The 11,429-nt window shown below is 43.9% G+C and overlaps 1 long non-coding RNA gene across 1 annotated transcript in view; it reads left to right on the top strand.

Moving 5' to 3' along the window:
* The first annotated feature begins 219 nt into the window (after positions 1 to 219).
* LOC135911407 (uncharacterized) overlaps positions 220 to 11,429 on the top strand; it is a 157,113-nt gene continuing 145,903 nt past the window's right edge. The window contains exon 1 of the long non-coding RNA XR_010567327.1: positions 220 to 293. This is a non-coding gene — a long non-coding RNA (uncharacterized lncRNA). The remainder of the gene's footprint in view (positions 294 to 11,429) is intronic.

Raw genomic sequence — 11,429 nt, 5'->3', positions numbered from 1 at the left:
GTGGCTTCCGCTCGAGTAATGCGCTCAGCAGTTCCCCTGGGACGCAAACGGAAAACTCCTCCCAAGGACTTTTGCTAGCACTTCTTACGCGTCACGTGTATCGTGTCAGCTGCTTTAAATGGATCGTCGCGCCACCTGCTGCGGCGGAAAACCAGGCGCTCGCAGGGCCCTTCAATTACCGACGCTGCCGGCTACAGGAAAGGAGTCTTTAGCTGCCATGTCATAACCGACGAGTTTTTAGCCGGCAGGGAGACGACGGAAGTTTGAAAGTGTCGCCGATAATTCTTTTTTACGTAAGTACCAAGGGATAGCTTATAGTTTTGTTTTCAGAGTAATATTTCGTGGGCGCAGCTCTCCCTTTAGCGGCAGTAATTTAGACAGAGCGATTGTTGGCTTCGTCTAATATTTGATAAAAAGAAAAGGACAATGAAGTTAATGGTAAGTCTTCGCTTCATATACGTTTTGAAAGTTGTACGTTTGGATGAGATAACAATAAAAAAAAGATGCCGCGCATAATCGCTGCACGAATAAACAATTCTGGGTAACGGAGCTCGAAAAGGCTTAGACAATTAGGTTCCCTCGAACCTTTGTTCGTTTTCTTGAATCTTTTTCTTCACATAATTTTAAGGCGCTCTGATAACTATGGGCATTTTTATTCGCCTATTTTTTTCAGAACAGAACGCAGCTCTTGCTATACGTATGCGAGAGCAACGCCCCTTAAGTACGATTAAGTAAGAAAGCGGAGCCGTGATACTGTACGGATTCTTTTCGCGGCTCGGATCGCTGAAAAGCAGGAAAATGATTACCCTGGTAATAGAATCTTTACAATTGCCCTACCTAGCGTATGTGTAAGCTCATGCATGACTCTGTCACTACCTGATTTGTTTCATTCATGATGAGTGAGAACTCAACATTCTCAGACTTTTACCTTTAGGTGAAAGAGAGAGAGAGAAATTAAAATTAAAGTCAGGGAGGTTATCCACAGATTATCACCGGTTGGTTACCCTGTACCGGGGGAGGGGCCAATGGATGTGATACGTGAGAGAGGAAAAAGAATAAAAGAAACGGACCCCCCCCCCCCCCTCCCACACAACACACAGTACCGAACTGTTTCTGTGGGTCACGGTGCCCACATGACCCTACGTCCTATAGGACCCTACGTCACACTAGATCCTAGTGTGATGTAGGGTCGACAGCTTTAGTTGCAGTAGTTGAAAAGTAGTCGGGACACCTGAGAGCCATATGCTAGGTTAGGTTACTCAGCAGCATTAAGAAACACCGGCGCCACCCACATGCAGGGACATAAATAGGCGTGAATTTGTATGTGGCAGCCCATGCATGTGCATGTACGAAAGTATATGAACATATGTGTGTATTGGCGTAAATGCAGTCACTCATGTACGTAAACGTGGCAACGAGCGGTTAAAGCCTCGGCAAAGGGGCGCGGGAAAGGAGCGCACAGGAAGCATATAATCGCCATCACAACGCTGACAAACAATGCAAACGCTCATCACATGGTTCGCACAGGTCTTCAACGACTGAATGTATGCACTAGTATCGCATTAGTTTTGTTTAGATATTTTTGTTATTACAAAAACGATAATAATCTCACTGTTCAAAAATATGATGTCATGCACTTTCCAAGCACATTCGTTAGTGTACCACAATATCAGCAACCCACACAGAAGAGACAGTGAAACTAGAAGAAGCGCGCAGGTTGTGGAAAGGGCCAATTGAAAAGAACGTATTTCTTTTTTCCCAGACATACCACCCAATATACAAGGCTTTGAAGTGCATCAAACAGGGGCCCTGTGACGTAAAACTATGCGAATATGTTTTTATTGCAACGTCTTGACATCAAATCATCTTGACTTTTGAAGAGTAACAGATCTATTTTTCTCTTGTTTGGTCCATTAATGCATAATGAGTGTGTACACGTCATATCAGATGGGAGCTATCACGGTTTTCGTGACGTTGCGTGACAGTCGAGTGAAGTGGGGGTGTTAAAAAAAATTGACCAATCGCGGAGGGCTGATTGCGAAATTGGAATAAAAAAAATTACCGACGATTACGTTACTTCCTAATGCGAAATTTGAGCGCAGCAAATAAGCTGTTTCACCTTTTCGATAGATTGAGGCAAAGAAATCGAGCAACACATGTATGCGCTATCACAGAATTTTTTTTTTATTTTTCACACGTATTCCTTTAACAAAGACTCCACTAACAGTTCTTGACAGTCATGAAGGAAGCTTTGTGGTCGGAGAAATAGACTGATATATGTTCGACTTGGTACACCAATGCTTGATTCTCAAAGACGAGATCTATACAAGTGCCTCGCGAGGTTGTCACAGCCGTGGGACGCGTTACGAGCGAGAGGAACGGGATGTTCTCCCGCATAAGTGCTAGGAAATTGCTGTTTGTCTTTATGTCAACATTAAAGTCCCCCACTACTAACATCGGTGTGGATCGATGGACGGTTAATGCGAGTTGCAGGAAGTGCACGACGTCTTTCGTGAGTGCGGTAGCGGACTCACGAAAGCGGTATCAGTCGGTCGCTGCTAGCGCTGGGGGGATGAAAGGGGGACGGAGCTGGTTACGAGGCCGACGATAACGCCGACGACGACGCGAAACCCGGGAACGGACGCCAAAGAGCCATTTGTGTAGCCAGCCCTCCTCCACAGTCTCTCCTCCTCCCTTCCATCATCCTCCCTCGCCCGGAGAGCCGACAGCGCGCATGCGCGGCGGCGGAGCAGCAGATTCGTCGGCGAGCTGGTTACGAGGCCGACGACAACGCCGACGACAACGCCGACGACGACGACGACGCGAAACCCAGGAACGGACGCCAAAGAGCTGCGCTCTAAAAGTTTGGAATAGCTTTACGTTATAGTGACCCAGTTCGCGGAAATGCCCCCTCCCCGTCCTTCCCGCCCTCTCTCTCTCTCTCTCTCAAACAGACACACACACATGCACGCACGCACACACACACACACACGCACGCGCACACACACACACACACACACACACACACACACACACACACACACACACACACACACACACACACGTGTTTCGCCAGTCAGGTGTACGTTAGAACACACTTGCAGCGATTTCAAGTGTCTAATGGCGCTCTCTCGTTGCGCCGCTGCCAGTGCGATGATGAGGCGGTAAGTGGCATGGGAGTGGTGAGGGCTGCCTGGGCATGCAAACTGAAGTAGACGTACGAGTTTCACCAGAGTAAGCACATGCTTTCGACCAACGAAGTCTTCGAATCAATTTGCGTGTGGCAGCAACGACACTCGACAAGGCCCTTGTCGATGTCATCCATCCCTTTTTCCTTGAATTTCTCTAGACGAGGATAGCTTGTTTGCCATGCTGATGACAATGAGCCATGTTGATGACAAAGCACTCGGGACCATATCATTCAGTATCTCAAGGCAAAGAGCGACTCGGATCTCTGATGTGTTTGCGTTACTTTTATTGTTACTTCTGGTTTTCTGATCCAGAAGAGCATTGAAATCAATAAAAGCATGCGAAAGGCAACAGAATTGAAGCTAAAACAGCGATAAAAAAGGGACAGCAAAATTGATTTCATTAGTTAGGGGATGACGGTAATCGAAAATGAGAAAATCACTAGCCTTGAAAGTAAAAAAAAATCCTCAATAAGATCACCATTTTGTCGCTAAGCGCGAAGACATCTTGAGCCGCATTGGGACCGTTCTTTTTTCTTCTGCATGGAGAATTTTTGGCCACTGGTCAACCATCTTTGATAACTAGTACGTTAATTATCACTATTGGCCGGCGTATGCTCTTATATACGAATCATTGTAACACATGTAGCTGCTTTGTAATTGCAGCCCTTGTATTTAGACCATGTTGCTGTTAACAGTTGCCATACGGCGACCAGAGAACGGCTGTTTTACGGCACTCGACATTTACGTTGAGTAAGTATTAATTGAGTCAGAATCTATTATCACCGGCGTACCATAGATATTTGTGAGACAGACTCCGCAGAGCCATCATAAGGGAATGATGCCAGATCAAATGGCGACTTTCCACTTTTAAATAGTGGTACAAGCCGACTTATCTTTCATTGCTGAGGAACAATACCTTCATGCTATGGGCGGTTGTGGTAATTCAACAGCTCTTGCTTGGCTTCTTGCCGATGATAGGCATAGGTGATGCATAGGTGATGCAGCATAGGTGATGCCATGGGGCCCAGGGGAAGATAAATGGAAAGAAGCAGCCAAAGGCGGCGTCAAGTTCTTTCAGAGCAAATGGAATTTTCCATTTCTCGAACGTGAGGCGCAGGGATGACACTCACATCTTCTATGTGGGGGGTGGCACAGAGGCCAGTGATTTGAGCACAAAAATCTTCCCCACCTCAAATTGTGTACGGCATTGATGTAGGCTTAAGGCCGCGAAAGGATGGCACTGTTGCGGAGAAGAAAGAAGCCACGAACAGCCCCCAGATGATTGGCAGTGGTTTACAAGGGTTCAGTGATTCGCAAAAGGACTTGCAGCATTGTTCCTGCAATTTGTCCAAATGGCGCTGGATTTCCTTCTGTGGTCTCCATGCCATTTTCAGGTCACAAACTGTCTTCGCACGCCTGTATCTCCTTTTAGCTCGTCGTCGAAGGGTACTATAGCCTCTGCAGTTCTACGTCGAGTTCGGAGCCGTTTGCTGTCTACGTTAGGAGGCATGAAACTGTGAGAGGCGGCGCAATGGCGTTGCCGCAGTAGCCATGGTTTATCTAGAGCAGCCAGCCATGGTGTCGCGGGATCTCGAGAGGAGTGAACACCGCTGCCGCTCAGGTCAAACACGTTAGCGCGTTCTATTCTCGCGCTCAATGCACGTGAGCCGTCTTCTTCATGTTTGCCTTTGGATGCGATAGTCGCGCCGCTAAAAAGCTTCTTTACTTGCCTCTGTCATGGTATCTTCAAGTTGTGGCCATGGTCTTCTCTGCATGCACATTTCCATGTGTAGCTTATACTTCGACGTGGACACCGATATTACTCTTAGACGTACATAAAACAAGGCGCAATGGATGTCTTGCACTGTCAATCACAACAATGTCGGTCGACCAAGACATTAGACGATTTTTTACCGCACGCTGTTGAGGGCAAATTTTATTATGCTGAATTTGTTAATCTATTTTTTGCACACTTTCATCAGGGAGGCAGATCAATACAAGCAGCTATTGTTGGAAATTTTCAACATGATTACTTCACTTATATGAGCAAAAATAAGATCTTATGTCAGTTTAAAACAGCTCAGGAACACCTTATTCTTGTGTTTAATACAACACTTGACGTATAAACCACATGCTGAGCTATTGTTCTTTGCATTCAAAGAGATCTCGTGTAATAATGTATCTTGTAATACGCAAGTCAATCTGACGAAAACGTCTTTTGTAATGAATTCAAACGCTGAATCTTCTACGCACTTCAATTCGCAGTTTTGTGTGTTGAAGCAGTAGTCAGGTTTCAAAAGCGAGCAGCCGCAAAATGGCCAAAGTTCTTTTGGATATTCGATTTTGTTTATGGAAAAGCTGTGTCAGAGTAGTTGCCAACCTTTCCAATTTTATCCAAATAACTCATTCACTTACGGTTGAAAACATACCTAAATTGCTGGCCCTCTGACATCTTTAATCTCAACAGATGCTATGAAAGTCGGTTTATTGGCTGCCGCTCTACCTTTTCAGTTACTTTCCTGGGATGTGAGGCGAAGTTTTCCTATACGGCTGGTATCTACATTCACATATCCTTTTTCACTCCTTCGGCAAGGCGGAGGAATTGATGTCAGCCCTACAAAATAAAATGTGTATAGAGTTTCTCAGAATTTTGTTCGGGACCTCTTCCTCAGCAAGAAGAATATAGTCACATTACCCACCGTTTTTGCCTGTCACCACCCTAGGGTCGCTTGGCTTAGCAGGAGGAACCGGACTTAACGAGATCATTGGTAGCTTTTCCATTTATTCCATTTTTTTTCGGCTGAATCATAAACGGCCAACACGAGAGGAAGATATGGGATTGCAGGCGGTAAGAATTTACGTCGATACGGGAAATGCACCTCTTACGCTCTCCGTAATGGAAATGTATAAGCCGTATAAGCGCACCAATGAAATGTTTTAATCTTCTTATGACACAAAAAACGATGTCCTATAAACCTTATTTTAAAATTCGCAGAGCAAGCGAGGCCTCCTCTAAGAGGATAACTTGAAGCGCCTGCTAGAACTACACAGCACCACCAGCGCGAGTTCCCCTTCCTCCTCGGCTGTACATTAACTGGCGACGTGAATATTTAAACAAGAAGATGGGAAACACCAAGCGGCCTTGGGCGTACATAGGATGTCAGCGATGAGTTGTAAATTATAGCTTTTATTATTCAAATTGTGGGGCCTCCCACTCAGATAGGAAACGTGGCCTTTCCTGCGTAGTCGGGAACACCTAACACAGTCTTGGTTCTGAGCAAAGCGGGCTATGTTCTTAGGTGTTTCCACATTTGTATTGCGAGCGCTGAAAACTCTGTGAAATTGCGGGGATGCGGGAAAGCCTGACACGTCGCGAAGTATGCCGAGCACAGGCGTTCGAAAGCGCATCGCAAGGCATTTCTCTCTATAGTCACGCCAATGTAATTGTGTTGCCATTTTTAAGACACTGACAATAAAACACACCTTGTTGCTTTTATTTCGAGTGGGTGGTTTGCTTGTGGACTAATTACAGGAGACCTAATTGAGCCGTTTGGTTGGTTTAAACATCGTTCTGTCGGTTACTGTAGGTTTCCGCATGGTTCGTAAAAGTGTGGCATTTCGTATTTATTTTGCTTGGCCATCATTGGCTGATGTTTGATTTAAGTTGTCATCTGTTGCTGAGTTTACTATGTACGATGGTTGATTGGGGGGATTTTAAATGTGAGCAACAGACAGGGTGTAACTGATGCCATAAATGCTGGAGCTATTATTGTGGCTAGCATTATGGGGGAACATCTGGTTACGAAAAAGTATGAAAGGGGGCTGGTAGCCGCACAATGAACAAGTTTTGTCAAGTTTTAATTTGCCATACCTACTGTGTGACTACATGTTTTACGTGGCAGCAACCCCTCATACTAATCCTTCAGGATGAAGGTCGTCACAACGATCTCTTATTGGCATGCGGACGCTCGTTTCCGACCAGTTATTGCATCATATGGATACACACTGTTTAGTTATTGTGCCGCATTGTATGTGGTTCCACATGAGCGAGGGGGAGATATTTTCAACTCCAACAGGCGTCTTAAGTGAGGATTCCTATATCCACAAATGACCTTCGTTCAGAAGGTTTCTGGGTGAACGCACGTTTAATTAGGTAGTATTGTGCTTCATTTGCACACTGTGCATTAGGCTAAAGGAGAAATTGTAAAAAAAATGTATATTTTGGGCAGCGTTTGGGAAGCCTTTACACTTATGCTTCCCGAGAAATCCTGATTTAGTGACGCTGGGTTCTTCTTCTCAACAGTTGCGTTCGTGTTTTCTGTACCTTAGTGAGGAGGGAAAGGCCACAAATATTTTCTCACAGGATACTGAAATCCTCAACAACTTTGTTTTTGCAGACTCAGTTTTACATAGCTAAGCAGTGTCATAGTATTTGGAGTAACCGTCCCGCGTCTATAGTTTCTTGAAGTTTGCACAGCAGCGTCTGCAACTATGTCTGTGAAGCTCTAGTCTCTAAATATTTCGTCAAGTAAATCATGTGAGAGTGCACCTTCTCTTCGAAATTATCCGGGCGTAGTGAGACAACATGGCGTGTTGGAGGGGGGTAGGAGGGGGTGTCAGAATCACCGCCCCTAACGTTAAATATTTATTGCAAAGTACTTGATTACTGAAATGTCTTGTAAGTCATTTCGGCATATCAGATAAGGCACAGCATAATTGATTGAATGGAATGATGTTGCACAAAGAACGGGAAAACCATTTATAATAAGACGACTACTATTACTCCATGGTTGCGGTGAGTAAGTGTGCATTCAACACAATATCAGGCTTTAAAATTGTGTCGTTTCCGGCATAACAGCTCCAAAAATAACAGGCAAATACGCTTTATTAACTATACATCCCGCCTCTAAAACTGATCACTAGTTCTGCGTTTGCAGCCACGATAACTCGCCTATGCGGGCCCAAAAGTTAAAGCCCGTGTACAATAAGGCAGTATTTAAACATTATGAAGGCGAAAATCTAATATTTAAATTTAGTTTCTGTCAGTTTTTTCCCTCCGGCTGTAACGGCGTTTTTCACTAAGGCACCTCCTAAGGAACTAACCACGTTGCATTACGTCTAATGAGAAAATGTTCTGTGAATGCAGATTCGGGCCACCGATGTAGCTGCAAGCGAGAGTGTGTAGCAGTAACGCTGGCAGCTTACCCACGCATGCGGCAATTGTGCTACGAGCATTTTTAATGCAATACAATTACTGCACTATGTTTGTTTATCAAGGCTTGCGCGCAAGCAGAGCAGCTACATTGCTCTCTTTCTAAATCGGAGCTCACGAGAAGCGCAAGCTTGCGTGCTGTACAAACAACCGATTTCAGCCGATCATAAGTACCCGTAATGTTGGCTGCATGCGAAACGAGTGGCTCATTGTTCGAGTCCGTGCTCGATCAGCCGGACAAAGCAGTCACTTTGCTTTAGTGATGCTTCCGCTGAATGAGACAGCGTTCGAGCGCAGCTGAACCATTCGTCTCTGGGACTCGATGAACGTAATGAAAGCCTGATGATATGTCAGCTTGCATTCCTAATGAAAACCTCGTTATGCCTACTTGCATCTCTTAGGGGGTATTTTGATCGCAACATTCATGTGATATGCATGTCTCTAAGGCAACGGTCATTATGAAAGACACAGTATCTCATTTATTTTTGGGTTCGAGGTTTCTTCTACGTCTATACAATTTAGCAATTCACGGAATCATTGAGCCGACTTCACCACTCAATGACTATATTATATGAGAGCCATAGCACCGCTTAAACATTGTTTCCGATAACTTATGCCAAGAATGTGAGCTAGATTTGCGGCTAATATTGCGTGAATTGCAAAGTCTGCGCTCTAAACTTAACGTATGGATACGAGGGGCGGGGGTGCTGTTCAGAGGCAAAACCTTTCCTTGTGGACATATAACACTACTCAATTGAATTTGTTAGCACTTCTGGATAAACACACAATGGCAGCAGGGTTTAATGTGGAAACAACTTTTGAAGTGTAACTGCAAACTATCTCTTTGTTTTCTCAAATATGCAACAAGAACTAGCAAGGACAAGAGCGAAAAACTAAGTTGAAGTAGTATTTATTGTTAGTTTGTAACACACGACGGCAACACACGACGAAGACAGAGAATGTACAAGTGTAATTAAATATTATCTTTAATTGAAATGTCAGAAAGGATAAAGTAATAGGAAAGGAAAATGGGTGAGAAAGCAACTTGCTTTAGTTGGGAACCGGGGTCATATCTTCCGTATCACGCATGCCATAGTGTACCATTTTCAATCGTTCTTCCGTCTATTTTTCTTTCGCCATTTTTGCATCTGTACTAGACATAGCCTTCGGTGAATAAGCCAGCGCCATCCTTAGTAATGACAACTGGTATGAAACTTACTCTCATCTGGTTTAACACTCCCAGGACTGTATCTAGTAGATATACTTATATACACAAGTGGGCTGGAGAACGGCCGCCTAATGAAGAGGATCACAGACGTATTGCGAAAGGTACAAGTTTATCTCTCTCCTGCGTCGTCTTTTATTTTTCCGACACTTCCACTTTTCGTTACGTCATCATTTCTACATTTCTGTCAAAGAGATCAATTAACTTACTTATGTTTTTCTAGGCATCATTGCTTGTTCGTTTCATGTGCTATACATTATGCAGCTCTAGCGCACATCTTAGAATTCTTGTGAAACAAAGCCATCCAGAAGGTGCTAAAGAAATTCTATACACAATTAATTGCGATATATGTAAAATTTTCATTGCTTACATCTTATGCGCCGTGTAACTTCGCGAAATGTATATGCAGTGCAGTGTTTACGCATGCAGTGCTTATATGGGCATGTATATATATATATAGATATATATATACACACACATATATATATATATATATATATATATATATATATATATATATATATATATATATATATATATATGTGTGTGTGTGTGTGTATATATAAGGAGCCAACAAGAATACAAACAGATGATAAGTGGTATCATGTGTGGGTTAATTGACCACTTGGTTTCGCCCAAAAGAGATCCCGCCCTCATGACGCCTGTGGCAGAAAAGATGTTACGCATCCACCGCCAAGGTTTGTGAGTGGTGGCGGTCGATATAACTCCCAGAGTTTCCTGGACTAGTCGAAACATAAATACCCCAAAAAGTGGGTGGGAAAACGGCACCGGGGTAGCTCAGTTGGAGGACCATCGCACGCGTAATGCGAAGACATGGGATCGTTCCCCAACTGCGGCAAGCTCTTCTTTTTTCATACACTTTCATTTCAATTTATTTATCCTTTCTTTAATTCAATTACTAAGTACAAGTGATTTTCCCTATGTTTTCTTTGGTGTCATTGTTTGTTGGCTTTTTATGATATATTACTAAAAATCGGGCCCCTCGGTTAGCCCGCATTCTTCACATATATATTTATTTATTTATTTTCAATACTGCCACTCTCAGTTGAGAGCATAGCAGGTGGGCATTACAAAGACAATTATGCTTAAAAATTGACAAGGAAATACCGAAGCACATCCGCCAGGGTAGCATTAAAGCTATTAATATGGTCTAATATAATATATATACATATAATCATGAAATATAGTGTCCTATGTACTGAGAGATACAACACCGTAGTCGGCAAGGCAAGCAAAAAGCTTCGCTTTAAATGTGAAACAAAGCAGAAATGCAAATTGACTGCGAATATCAGCAGGAGACTCTTTAAGCACACTTGCCACGTCCAGCAACACGGTGCTTTCCCACAATAACCAGCATGACGCGAACCGTGAGGAAGTAATTTACCACAGGAGAAAAAAAATGTGGTGTTCTCGGACCTCGCAACCACAAGAATGCGGAAAGTGCGTTGGCCCCCGAATTCACAGAGCAGTACGGTGCTTACGAAAGGCTCGCTTCAGCGAAATGCACTCTTCGATGGCTGCCTCATCTGCGCTCCTCTACTACAACTGCACAGCACTCTAGTTACGCCTGCAAGTGAGGCTTTGTCGAGTATGCGAGTTCCCAACCGCGGCCGCTGCACTTTGCAACGCATTTTTTTTTAAATTATGTGGATTGCCTTCACGCAAGGTTGCTCTTAAGGTCGGGTCTTACCAATGTCTCATGCGTTCTTCAGCAAACAAATATTCGGCTTTGTTTCCGTACCATATGCATAAAAGATAAGCAGAATGTTGTGTACACACT

Source organism: Dermacentor albipictus, chromosome 4, assembly GCF_038994185.2.
Source record: "Dermacentor albipictus isolate Rhodes 1998 colony chromosome 4, USDA_Dalb.pri_finalv2, whole genome shotgun sequence".
In the NCBI taxonomy this organism is placed as follows: domain Eukaryota; kingdom Metazoa; phylum Arthropoda; class Arachnida; order Ixodida; family Ixodidae; genus Dermacentor; species Dermacentor albipictus.
Note: the sequence above shows the minus strand (reverse complement) of the source record. Positions and strands in the feature narration are given on the sequence as shown.